Source organism: Elaeis guineensis, chromosome 6, assembly GCF_000442705.2.
Source record: "Elaeis guineensis isolate ETL-2024a chromosome 6, EG11, whole genome shotgun sequence".
Taxonomy (NCBI): domain Eukaryota; kingdom Viridiplantae; phylum Streptophyta; class Magnoliopsida; order Arecales; family Arecaceae; genus Elaeis; species Elaeis guineensis.
The window spans coordinates 20,755,943-20,770,394 of record NC_025998.2 but is presented as its reverse complement, the minus strand read 5'-3'; positions in this window follow the sequence as shown (position 1 = coordinate 20,770,394).

Genomic DNA, 14,452 nt, shown 5'->3' with positions numbered 1-14,452 from the left:
CTTCGGCTACATGTTTTCACTTTTGGTTACACAGTCTTCAATTTTGATTACACAATGATCATCTATGGTTACATAAATTTTCTATGTGGTTACAGAACAATAGTTTGGTCTAACGATAGCAGCATTGTTTTACGAAAGAAAGTTGTGATCTACTATTCAACCAGATATTGAAAGATGATGCAAGTTGATATGTAAAAATCATTTAGTATAAAAATGATTGACAAACATTTTTGAATGCTTTGAATTGTTATGCAGATTCTGGATGCATTCATGGCACTTTTTTGAGAGCATCAGGAATCTGAACCAGATAAATATATTTCTTGTGTATTCATCAGGCCATGGTTGCTGGTGAATTTTTTATTGAAGTTTCTTTACTTTGAAATCATCTTGTATGTTATTATTGATCATATATTTTTTATGTTTTCTGTAGCAACACGCACAATAAAGACTATGAGAAGTTTCGAATAATATTCTCAGAGATTTTCAATTCAAAATTAATACGGCAAAATTGGCCTTCATGCCGTTATGCATAAGCAGTCACTGACACCTGCTAGCAATGGATATAAAGGAGAAATACTTCAAGCATTACTCCTCCCTCATTCCATCCATATATTATCCTGATAGGCTTAATTTGATATACTTCCTTAACTCTGTTCATATTGCTATGGTATAAATCACTAATAAATTACTGATTAATTATAACAAAAAAATTAGATTTATCAATATTTGGATAAGCATCATAATATGCCCGAAGCTTCAAATTGGCCGCTCCGGTAAATTGATGATTATCCTCAGCAAGACCCTACGTACGTATCAATTTAATATTAAACAAGCTCATATGTACTTATCATGACTTTTAATTTTGTGTTCGATCACTATTTTTATTTTAGGAGCATTGATTGTGGAGTTTTTGTGATTACTTGTATGGAATGATTGCAATGCAGAAAACAATTGGACTTTAGACCTGGTGATATCACAAAACTATGAGTAGAATAGTGCACTCCTCATTCGCGAAGGCTCAAAAAGAGGGATAGTCTATGAGGAAAAAATAGATGGAGGGTATGCAGCCTAAAGAGAAGAGGATGATCCAACTACCAGAGTTGAAGATATTGATATACAATTTTTAAGTGACAGTATGTATGGTTTTCAGATTTTGGTGTTTGGTTAAATACTTATTTGGTCCAATTATATGTTTTTATTGTTTGGTTATATAATTATATTTATGCATATATTATAGTGTAAAAGAAAGATAATATAACTACAGTGGAGGAAAAGCCTGTCAATAATGATGAGCAGTTTCAGAAGTCAACTGCCGATGAAATGGGGAAAGAGAGTGAAGCTAATGGGGATGGGGCTAGTACCATGAGAGATCAAACTTAAATGTAATTTTGACAATTGGTTATGGATAAAAAATTGAGATACAATTGTGTACCTAATATTATATTATTTATTTTTTTATTATAGATTGGTTAAAAAGGGATTTATTGAAAGCTGTATGATTATGATATGTTGGAACAGGAGCCAATTTTCTGGTTACGTAATTTTAACAATTGGTTACACAGGTTCATATTCAGATTACACATTTTTATGACCAAGTTACATAGATTTATATTCAGGTTACACAGATTACCTAGTTTCAATAACTGGTTATGCAGGTTTATGTTCAAGTTACATAGATATGTACCTTGGTTACACTGTTGTTTGATCCGGTTACATGTTTTATTTTTTGATTATATGATTGTATTTATGCATATGTGGGGGAAAAGCCTGTCACTAATGGAAGCTGACACAACTACAGAGGTGTATTTATGCATATCTGGGGGAAAAGCCTATCACTATGATTGTCCAGTTAGACAAATCCAGTTCACATGAAGATTTATTTTCAGGTTACACAATTGGTACACGAAAGTATTGTCCAGTTACATGCACTCGATTTATGGTTACATGATTATACTCTTTAGTTACACCATTTTATTTTTTGGTTACAAGGTTTTCATTTCTAGCTACATAGCAACTGACTATTATTCAAGCTATTTATATATATAGTCTACCTGCAGGTTCAATAGACTACTACAATCTACCAACAAAAGTGAATAAAGCACAAAAATATCAATAAACCATATATAATTTAGTTACATTGGGATGAAAGCTTAAAAATTTACAGTCTCAATAAAACAAGTGTATATACACTGTATTTTTTTCTGAACATGTGAGTCTCAACAGAACATTTGCATATAGGCTTCAAGAATCAAGAAGGCGGCAAAATTATGGATTCTTGATACATTAAAGTCCTTTTTTTGGATAACTGTTGAGCTGCATCCAAAAAAAATAAACTAGAAACAAATAAAGGACAATCAATTAGCTTCATGAAATACTAACTTTTATAACTTCATCCTTCCTGTACATATGATTCTCAACAGAATATATGCATACAGGCTTCAAGAATCAAGAAGACAGCAAAATTATAGATTCTTGATATATTGAAGCCTTTCACTATTTTGACAACTGTTGAGCTGCATCCAAAAGAAAGTAAACCTAAAATAAATAAAAGACAATCAATTAGCTTTATGACAAACTAACTTATATAACTTTATCTTCTTTGTGCATATGAATCTCAACAGAACATTTGCATACAGGCTTCAAGAATCAAAAAGATAGTAAAATTATGGATTCTTGATACATTGAAGTCCTTCATTATTTCGACAACTATTGAGCTGCATCCAAAAGAAAGTAAACCTAAAATAAATAAAAGATAATCAATTAGCTTCATGATAAACTAACTTATATAACTTCATCTTTTCTGTGCATAAGAATCTCAACAGAATGTTTACATACAGACTTCAAGATGCACTTATTTTTCAACTATTGGGGCATTGCATGTCTTTCAGTTGTATCCAACATTATGACATCTCCTATATTTAAGTGGATGGACTTCCTCTGGTTGGGATTCAATACGCTTCTTTTAGGCCTACCTGTCTTTGGTTTGATTATAGATAGTTTTATATTCAGATCCTCACACTTTACCCCTATAGATTTAGAAATGTCCACGATAGAAAAGATGGCATGCTCATACATTCTTCGATAAGCATCCATTGTGAAAAATTCAGATACCTATATATACACTAACTCATGCTTCCTAATTATTATTGCACATGCATGTGAGCAAAGATGACCATAGACCTACCAATACCTACATGAACAAGTATGGGTGCTTAGATTAACTTTATATAGGCAATCCACGACTACTTCGAACCACTCGTCATTTGAATATCGCACTATAAGACCCCTCCCATCTTCAATATTTATATTTATCAGCTTTTCAATCATAGAAACTTGATGCATCTACCATTTATGGAAGCGGTAGCATCTCTCATGCATCAACTCCATCATCTTATATCGGGGTATATCTACCATAAGAGTTATTGGAAGCTGTCACTGAAAGAAAAACTGTTTCTTTTCGGATAGCCCAGATTGCATCGAATATTTTTTATTAATCTACATGAATAGGGATAAAATTCTTATCTGATTAGCAGCAGAATCATAGATCAAATCTCTAAAAATCTGAAATAAATCTTTGTGGGGGCCTGATAGTGTAGACCCTCTACTTCGCATACACGTCAGATAACGTAGGAAAGAGGGATGAACTCCGATCAAATCACCTTCACAACCCAACCAAATGAGGGAGGAGAGGTGCTGGTGTGAGGTGACACCTCACACCAGCAAGGAGATGCCCAAGATGGATCCCACGCCAAGGGAGGAGGGGCGGCAAGGATGGGGAGAAGCCAAGGAAGGAAGGAGGGAAGGAGCTTCCTCTTCTCACACCTCTCTCTCTCTTTCTCTCTTCTCTCAATCTGATTTATTTGCTATGCATCCATAGGTAAAGATCCTTTCTATTTATAGATGATTTCTATGATCTAATAAATATAGGATCGTAACTCAAACATGCTTTGAATCAGTCCAATACTCATGAAAGGACTCCTATATGAGATAAAATTGGAATCACATAAGATGCCCACAATGCACCCATTCCCACACCCATATGGGACGCCCACAACCAACAAGATTTCAGATGCTGGTCGGCCCATAAGAGAGAAGATTCTCAGTGCAAGTAAGATTTCTCATATCTCATCCAAAATGGATCCGATTCGAATCTAATTTGAAGCTGGTTTGAAATAATTTCGAAAGACTGTCAATCTCAAACTCTTTAGGACTTTTGTACCAAGTCTAACTTAAAATTTTAAATCTAATTAAGTCTAATTAATTCAGATCTAATCTAAAATTAATTAGACTTAAATCTAATCTTTCATATGTTCCATGGATCATAGATCAGAAACTGTTCAACTTCGAGATTGAACCTAAACTTCCAGTGTAGTGCTAGCTAAACATAGTCAACTCTTCAATCTCATTTGATCCATAACTTAATTCTCAATCAAGTTAGCTTATATATTCAATTAAGTCAAGTACCTTCAAATTGGACACATAAACATAGGCCAATACTTTCCTACAGTCTCTAACTTGTGTGTATGACTCCATAGGTTCAAATACTAAGTCGGTAGTACAGAAATTGATTTTTGTACTAATCGAGATACCATCTAACAATGATTTTCAACGTCCAGATAGGTCAAATAATCGTAAAAAAATATTTTAGAATCCATGCATATGATTACCGCATAATTCATCCTTTTGATCCTGGATGCTCTAGGATGGTCTTAGATTAACTGTCAACAGAGAGTGCTTCATCCACATTGTATTTAACCTTTCAAATTCATCTCATAGATTATTCTAACCAAGATTTTACTAAATTAAATACAGTGATACATCAACTTCAATAATCTGGAGAGGTTAATCCCATCTTAATCCACACACAGACTTCATAAGTACTTGACTGTACCTAGTAGCTTTTCGTCACTACATTAAAAATATAGATAGTCTAGCACCAAAGCACAGTCAGTTACTTGTAAGTCACTATGATGATCTCAGTCTGAAAGATACTTATATCCATATGCTTCGCGAGCAACTCTTGACAGCAGAATGCTCAACTGGTGAGTCACTTGTTCAGTGACGATGTACCCCTATATCTCACCTGTATGCCATACCAATATCACTACACTCCTTGATTAAGAGGACAACCAATTCATATGGTACACAATGACCTTCACTCGATAAACGTCATCGTCCTGTAATGACATATCATTTGATCGTGAATATATTTAAGAACTATATGATAAATCTTCTCTTTATCGTACACTAACATAGTTCTAAAGACTTCATCACAGCACAAGAGTTCAAGAAAGATGTAACTTTATGATGAAAAATATCATAATAACTATTATTCATTAATCAATAATTCATATACAAAAATAAACTCAATCATCATACGATTGATTTTAGGATACAATTTCTAACAGTCGCGCCTCTTTCGCCCAATTGTTAAATGACTCCACGATATTAAAGTACATCTCCCCATATCGCTCTCCTTTAAATAGAGCATTTAGCCAGTGATTAATATCTGAGCCATGTTCAATCCATTCGCATGCCTTCAGTAAAATCTCTCTTATGTCACTAATATAACCAATGAATTGTGATATCTGTAGTGCATATGCTGCGCTATCAAGTAGGCTCAATACCTTTTCTCTTTATGCTATCGAGAACCCATCGAGCTTTTTTTTTGAAAATTTCCTTTAGATGTCATAAACAATAAGCATCGGTAGCATCAGAAAATGATGTCCTCACATCTTTTGTTAAGCCTTTTGCTCTGTCTGAAATAAAATATAATTGATGATAGCAAGGATCTTCATTGTTATAAATTATATCATGAAGTTTCTTACAAAACCAAACCCAATTGGCATCATTCTCTGTACTCACAATAGCAAAAGCTAGTAGAAATATCCTATTCTCAGTGTCAAGTGCCATTGCTGAGAGCATTGCACCACCATACCTATTAAGAATGTGGGTTCCATCCATAAACAATAAAAGACGACATCCACTCTTGAATCCAACTACGCATGCATGAAAACATATAAACACCCTCTCAAAATATCCATCTACATATTCAAGTATAAAAAAATTTTCTGGATTAGTCTTGGCAACTGCTTCAACATACCATCACAAAAGATCAAATGATGCATAATTTGCATCATGTAATTCAACTTTAGCAACCTTTTTACCAAACCAAGCTGCTTGTAAGGAAGATGAATGTCAAAATCTTTTTAAATATCCTTCTTGATATCAATTGGTCTATACAATGGTCTATCTTTGAGTTTCTGAAGCACTATATCGGCAACTCATATTTTTGATGCCTTTGGATGTCTGCCCCTCCCAATGCCACTACCGTAAGTATGCATGTTACTGAAGGTTTTGATTTTGAAGGTCTCCTGCTGCCCAACTCTTGATACATGCAGTCGCCATGGACAACTTTCATTAATGCATTTGATAGTAATTACTCTTAATTTATCATTCTTGATGAATTAATAATCTTTATTATAGGTGATTGAATAATTTTTTAATATCTTCTTAAAATGAGTTCCATCTTTAAATACCTGATCAATGCCTGTTATTGCATTCTCCCATGATCTAGCTAATTAAAGGCCGAATGTAGATGTAGAATCTTGGGATGAAGCTGTGATCGCAAGAGCCATACTCCTGATATTTTATGGATCAATTATGTTGTCAAAATAATGAAATAATTATAGTGGATAATGAACTTTGGATGAATCAATTAGTGACAAAATAATTTAAAGAAAAAAATTTATCTTGAATCAATTAGATGAGTAGATTCTGATTCATTATTAAGACTGATCTCTACATTGATCTCTATTGATGGAGACTTCAGCGCAATGTAACAATCAAGCATGCATTGAACATCTTCATCATTGTTGAGTTTAAACATAAATTATTCTTGGATGGAAAGCTGATATTTTAGCATCAAAATATCTTTATCTATATCCCACCTACTGTATATCCTATCTATAATTTTATTCAACGTATACTCTCAGTTCACCCTCAATATGTTCTCTTCTTGTCCGTATTTTGCCACCACCATATGATAATCCATCTATAATTACTTGCTTTATGAGTAATGCGTAGTATAACATATTGATAAAGAGAATATGAAATAGATACCAGCAATCCATCTACATATCAAGCGATTAAAAAATATAATAAATAAATACTTAAGAATATATTTAACTATTTACTTATATAATAAATGAATAACACTATAAATAAAACAACTGAGACCATTTCTTTTTTTTTCTTTGGTTTAAAGATGAGTGGTAGTATTTTGAGACCCATAAAATAGAGATAAAAATAGATCAGCTGAGATCGTGCCACTGTAGCCATTTAGGACCGATGTCAGTTTGAGGAATAGGGAGAAAAAAGAGCAGTTATCGTCGGCCTGGATCCAAGAGGCTTAAGAACGAGGGAGAGATCAGAGAGAAAAGAAGAAAAACAGGAAGAGAAAGAGAGAGAAAAAAGTGAGGGTATAAAAGAGATATTATCATCCTTGGCTTTGGTAGAGATGGAGGGAAAAAGAAGGATGGCAACAGCGTGACATTAGAGATGCAGCATTAAGAAAGGGTTTCAGTTGAGGGAGTTAGAAGGGCAGCATTTATAAATAAACCAAAAAACACATCCCCTTATAAGTCCCTACATGGTTAATCTTTTCCTCCAAAACAATCCAAGGGTAGTTCTATCATTTATATGGACTTAAACGGCAGCAGTGGATGGCAGGGACCTAAAAATAACCCCTTAAGCAATTCAAGGATATTTTATTCTACTTGAGAGGTCTAGAGATTTAAACGTAGTCCAAATCAACGTAGGGACCTATAGATAATTTTTTTTTATTATTTTTTAATATTTATTCTAGATCTTAGATTTGCCTTGTACTAAATAGCATGCCATTCTACACATGGTATGGTGCTTGTGTAGTTGGTGAAGCAGGAAATGAAAAAAATAAATAATAAAATAATTTATTTAAAAATAAAAATAGGGATATTGGAAATAGGTTGGCAATCTATTCTCAAGAAGGGGCCATGAATAGCCTTAATTGGAGCCTCTATCAATATATCACGAGAGCGAGCACCGTAGGGAGGAGGGAATGGAAATCCTGGACCTAAACTTGGGCTGCAAGTCGGTCCAGGCTAGTCTCTACATTCTTGAATCTAGGGCCAAATTTAGTAACAAGAGAAATTTTTTTTGCATCGTGGACGGTGCAGAACGCACGCACTGCCCACGGTGATTGGCTCACACATGGGGTCAGAGCACGATGCATGAAAAAAAAATTCGGTCCTACACGTGAGCCAATCACCATGGGCGATGCATGCGGTTTTGCACCGCCCATGGTGCACAAAGAATTTCTCTTAGTAACAAAGCCTAGTGCCATGTTCATTTGTAGTAATTGATCTCCTTCCGATGGAAAAATTCTTTGTATATTGCATGCGGTGTAGAAAAAATACACCATGTCATCTAATTGGGCGACATAACTACTACTTTTCAATATGCATATAATACCCACAGTTTCACTTTTTCATTTAAAATTTTGAATGTTGAAAATATTTCTCTCTTTTTGAAAAAATTATGATATTCGGTGTCGATATTATAACATCCTGTGTTGATGCTATGACATCCTGCAAAGGATGTCATAATTTTTTTAAAGAATGTCATAATTTTAATAAGAATATTTTTATCCTTTAAAATTTTTATAAATTTTTTAATGATAAAAATATCCTTCTCTCTTTATAATATCCTGTAAAAAAATTATGACATCCTGTGCAGGATGTCATAATATCGATACATGATGTCATAATTTTTTCAGAAAGAGAGGGGCATTTTCATCATTTAAATTTTCAAATGAAAAAATGAGACTGCGGGCATTAAATACGCGTTGGAAAGTAATGATTACGTGGCTCAATTAGATGGTGCAATGTATTTTTTTACACCACATGCAATGTACAGAGAATTTCCTCCTTCCGATGAAGCCGAGGGAGCGGGGAGAGAGAAGCGGGATTTAGGCGGATTTTTCAAAGGGATGACAAAATGTAGGTCAGGCCATGGCTTTCGTTGTTTCATGGCTCGTATTAGCTTTAGGTTGCATTTGGTGCATCACTAGGCAATCATGGAAGGTAATGTGGATTGTCTTTAGGATGGATTGCCACCATTAAATTATCGATAATATTGATTATTATGTTTGATACATATAAATAATATTGCAATAAAATTACCAAAAATGTTGATTGATATATTTAGTATGATAATTAGATTACGGATAATGTGAAATCAAATTTTTAAAATATCTCCAATAATTTTATCTTGGTGTTCTTCTTTTATTCTAGTGAGAAGTAATAGGGTAATATAAGTGTGGTGGTGGCACGGAGAAGTGACAGGCCAAGAGGTGTGGGGAACTGCGGGGCCTTGTGGGTTGGGGAGAGGGCGGGCATATGTGGAGCCATGGGGTGGTTGGGACGGGTGTGGAGGAGCCATGAGGGGTGGTGGGGGGACAAGGACAGAAGAGCCGCGGGCAGACAAAGAAAGATGGAGGAGCCGTAGGTCGGGGGTGCATGCGGAGGGGGATAGGGAAGAAGAGGGAGAGTTAGGCAATAGGTTTTGTGTAATTTTTTTGAAAAATAATTTTATCCAAAATTTTTATTACAATATTATCCAAGAAGTGATAATCTGGATAGCCATCCCTCCCCAAAGACAATCCAGATTGCCTCATGGGAGGCAATTTAAATTATCAAAGTAATCTGTATTACCATCCAAAAAATATATCAAATGAAGTAATGCAGATTACCTTATTAAATTACCAGTAATACCAAACGCAACCTTAATCTTTCTCTTTAATTTCAAAATTTTTCATCAGACCAATTTTTCATCAGACCAAGTAAAGAAATAAATGAATAAATAATTTTTTCTTGAGGATTTGAGTGGCTAATCTATTTGTTGACCACACTTTAACTTTTAATCTCTATAGATTATTTTTATAACAACCAGTCCATAGTTAAATGCTCTCATAACTTTCAATCCATGAAGGATAAAAATACACTTTATATTTCTTCTCCCCCTTCCACATGGGCTCTTCTCTCACAAACCACTGCCAACTAGGTTCTCCCCTTCCATACGTCCCTTTCACATGATGTTGCCGTCAGTGATGTGGCTATAAGAGCTGAAGTCTGATGAGAGGGGCTGTATCTCATCCATCTTCTCCTCAACTGCACCAACCATGTCATCGTCGGCAAGGTTGAACATGTCAACATATCTCTCAAGCATATCTCACTTCTTGCTACTCTTGATGAAGACACCATGCAGCGCTCGCATCCTACTTCATGGAGAACCTCACCCACTGTGTCCTTCAGTCCTTATTGGACCTCTACCATGCCCTCTATCCTCCATCGATGGCACCAACCCAGCAGATGCTCGAGACCCTCCTCGTCCACCGCCACTTCTTCAACCTTTGCCCCTTTATCCACCTCGTCTTCCTCATTTCCAACTAGGCTATCCTCGAGGAAATGGAGGGGAAGCATGTAGTCCATGTCGTCAACCTCGATGGTGTTGCCTCCAACGACACCCAATAGGCCACCCTCCTCCAGGCCCTCTGTGCTCCTCTAGCTGCAATGGCAAATTAATTGTATACTATATTAATTTAATCGTATATCATGTATATATAACTATGTATAATAGTAAATTAACTATATACTATATTTATTTAACTGTGCGATATTTATTTAACTGTATGTAGTATTCATTTTACTATATATTATGTTCAGTCAACTGTGCATCATGTTAATTAACTGCATATCATGTTTAATTAACTATATACCATGTTAATTTAATAGTGTACAGTATTTATTTAATTATATATGATATTAATTAACTGCGTATCATATTAATTTAACTGTGTACCATATTTAGTTAACTGTGTATCATATTAATATAACTGTGTATCATATTTAATTAACTGTGTACCATATTAATTTAATTATGTACAGTATCTATTTAATTGTGTGCAGTATTTTTTTAACTATGTACTATATTAATTTAACTGTATATCATATTTAGTTAACTGTATATCATATTAATTTAACTATGTACAGTATTTATTTAAGTATATACAGTATTCATTTAACTGTATACCATTTTAATTTAACTATATATTATATTTAGTTAACTATATATAATATTAATTTAACTATGTACAGTGTTCATTTAGCTATCTATAGTATTTATTTAATTATATATTATATTTAGTTAACTATATACTATATTAATTTAACTATATATAGTATTTTTTTAATTATATATAGTGGCAAATTAATTATATACTATATTAATTTAATTATGTAACATATTTAGTTAACTGTATACCATATTAATTTAACTATATATAATATTCACACACATGTGAAGTATTCATTTAATTATGTACCATATATATCATATTTGGTTAATTGTGTATCATGCTAATCTAACTGTATGTAGTGCTCATTTAACTGTGTATAGTATTAATTTAACTATATATCTTATTAATTTAACTATATATTATACTAATTTAATTATGTACAGTATTCATTAACTGTATATAGTGTTCATTTAACTATATATCATATAAATTTAACTATATATAATATTTATTTAATTATGTATAATATTTATTTAGCTGATACTATGTTAATTTAACTGTATACTATATTTATTTAACTATGTACTATATTAATTTAACTATACACAGTGTTCATTTAACTGTATACAATATTTATTTAATTGAGTACCATATTAATTTAACTATGTATAATATTTATTTAACTGTATATCATATTAATTTAACTATACATCATATTTAGTTAACTATATATCCTGTTAATTTAACTATATACAGTATTCATTTAACTGTGTGTAATATTTATTTAACTATGTATCATATTAATTTAACTATGTATCATATTTAGTTAACTATGTATTATATTAATTTAACTATATATAGTATTTATTTAACTATATACTATATTTATTTAACTATATATCATATTAATTTAATTATGTACAGTATGTATTTAACTATGTATAGTGTTCATTTAACTATATACTATGTTAATTTAATTGTGTATCATATTTAATTAACTGTATATCATGTTAATTTAATCATGTACAGTATTCATTTAACTATGTATAGTATTTATTTAATTAGGTATCATATATATCATATTTAGTTAATTATATACTATATTAATTTAACCATGTACAGTATTCATTTAACTATGTATATTATTCATTTAATTATGTATCATATTAATTTAACTGTGTACCATATTTATTTAACTATGTATTATATTAATTTAACTATATATAATATTTATTTAACTATATACAGTATTCATTTAACTGTGTACTATGTATGTCATATCTAATTAATTATATACTATGTTAATTTAACTGTGTTAAGTTAACTGTGTACTATGTTAATTTAACTATATGTAATATTTCTTTAACTGTGTGTAGTGATAAATTAACTATATACTATATTAATTTAACTGTATAATATATTTAATTAACTGTATACTATATTAATTTAATTATGTATAATATTTATTTAACTATGTATGGTATTTAATTAACTATGTATCATATTCATTTAACTGTATATCATATTAATTTAACTGTATACAGTATTCATTTAACTGTGTGCAGTGTTCATTTAATTATGTATCATATTAATTTAATTATATATCAGTATTCATTTAACTATATGTAGTATCTATTTAACTGTATATCATATTTAGATAACTGTATACCATCTTAATTTAATTATGTGTATTATTTATTTAGCTATGTATACTATTTATTTAACTGTGTATTATATTTAATTAACTGTATACTATATTTAATTAATTATATGATTTAACTATGCAGTATGTATTTAACTGTATACCATGTTAATTTAACTATGTATCATATTTAGTTAATTATGTCATATATTAATTTAATTATATATAATATTTATTTAACTGTGTATTTATTTATTTAATTATATACCATATTAATTTAACTATGTATCATATTTAATTAACTATGTATGATGTTAATTTAGCTGTATACAGTATCCATTTAACTATGTGCAATAGCAAATTAGCTGTGTATCATTTTAATTTAACTATATACTATATTTAATTAACTATGTACTATGATACCATATATTTGCGGAGTGCATATATTGATGTTTTCGGAGCTATGATACATACCCCTGTGGACACATCAAAAATTGTTTAGACCTATGGCACAGTAGGGGTCAACCCATGGGTCGCCCCTGGTGTAGGGGTCATTCCATGGGTTGGCCGTTATAGCATGTCAGGCCAAAAATAGTGTGCTAACATCTCTTTTTCAAAGAAGATGACTTAGGGTTCGTCTCCTGAGATTTAGAGGTCAGTCCTTGATGTCTGAAAAATAAGTTTCTTTTTTTTTTGGTTTCTGAATATTGTGAAATCACCCCTCAATCTTCTAAAGACCTCTTGAATGCTCTTGAGGATGTTGACAACCTGGGCTGGATAGCTCCGTTCCTTACGGCATCTTGACATGAGTTATGTCAACCTCTTAAAAGCAACCAATTTGATTCATATGATCAATATGCTCCCTTTTCTTTCCATCCTGCATCTATCTAGTGCCACCCTTTCTAACCTTCCCTCTACATTGCCCCATGTTAATTTCACTTCTCTTACTACACTTAATCTTTCTGCAAACAACTTTGGATCAAGCATACCTTGTTGGCTATTTAATCTTACTGGTCCTTTGCCCAGTTAGATGGGGAAACTCCAAAGTTTAGAATATCTTTATCTTGATTTTAATTTATTGAACGGTTCAATTCCAGCATCATTGGGGAAATTATTTGCCCTATTTGAGCCGGATCTTTCATCAAATTCCTTTTCTAGTGCACTGACTGAAGCCTACTTGCCAACCTCAAAAGCTTAATGATTTTGGATGTCTCATAACATATTAACAGTAAATGTGAGTCAAGATTGGCTTCCTCCTTTCAAAGCAAGAGTAATAACATGAGCAATAATATATTTGGCTTAATAACAAATCTTTGTTCAGTAAATAATAACAATTTAAAGCCACAATTAAGAAGTAAGAGATCAAGGGTATATATTTCTTTCCACAACTACAATCAGCCAAAAAAGTAGCAAGCAACAACATTATACAACACATGCCATCTCGATATATATTTTTTTCCACATCAACAACCAACGAAGAGAAAGGCTCGATAGGCAGCCTCTCCTCTCCCTCGACGATCAACGTCTTAGCCCTTTCCAGCATTTAGACCACCTTCAAGTCCCCGAAATCCTCTAGTCTCAGCTCTAGAACCTCCTCCAACAGTGCATGATCGACCACCGAAATGAGATAGAAAAGCAGAACCCCTTGGTGATCTTCGAGTTGGTGTTGGCGGCGAACTGCATGCAGTCGAGAT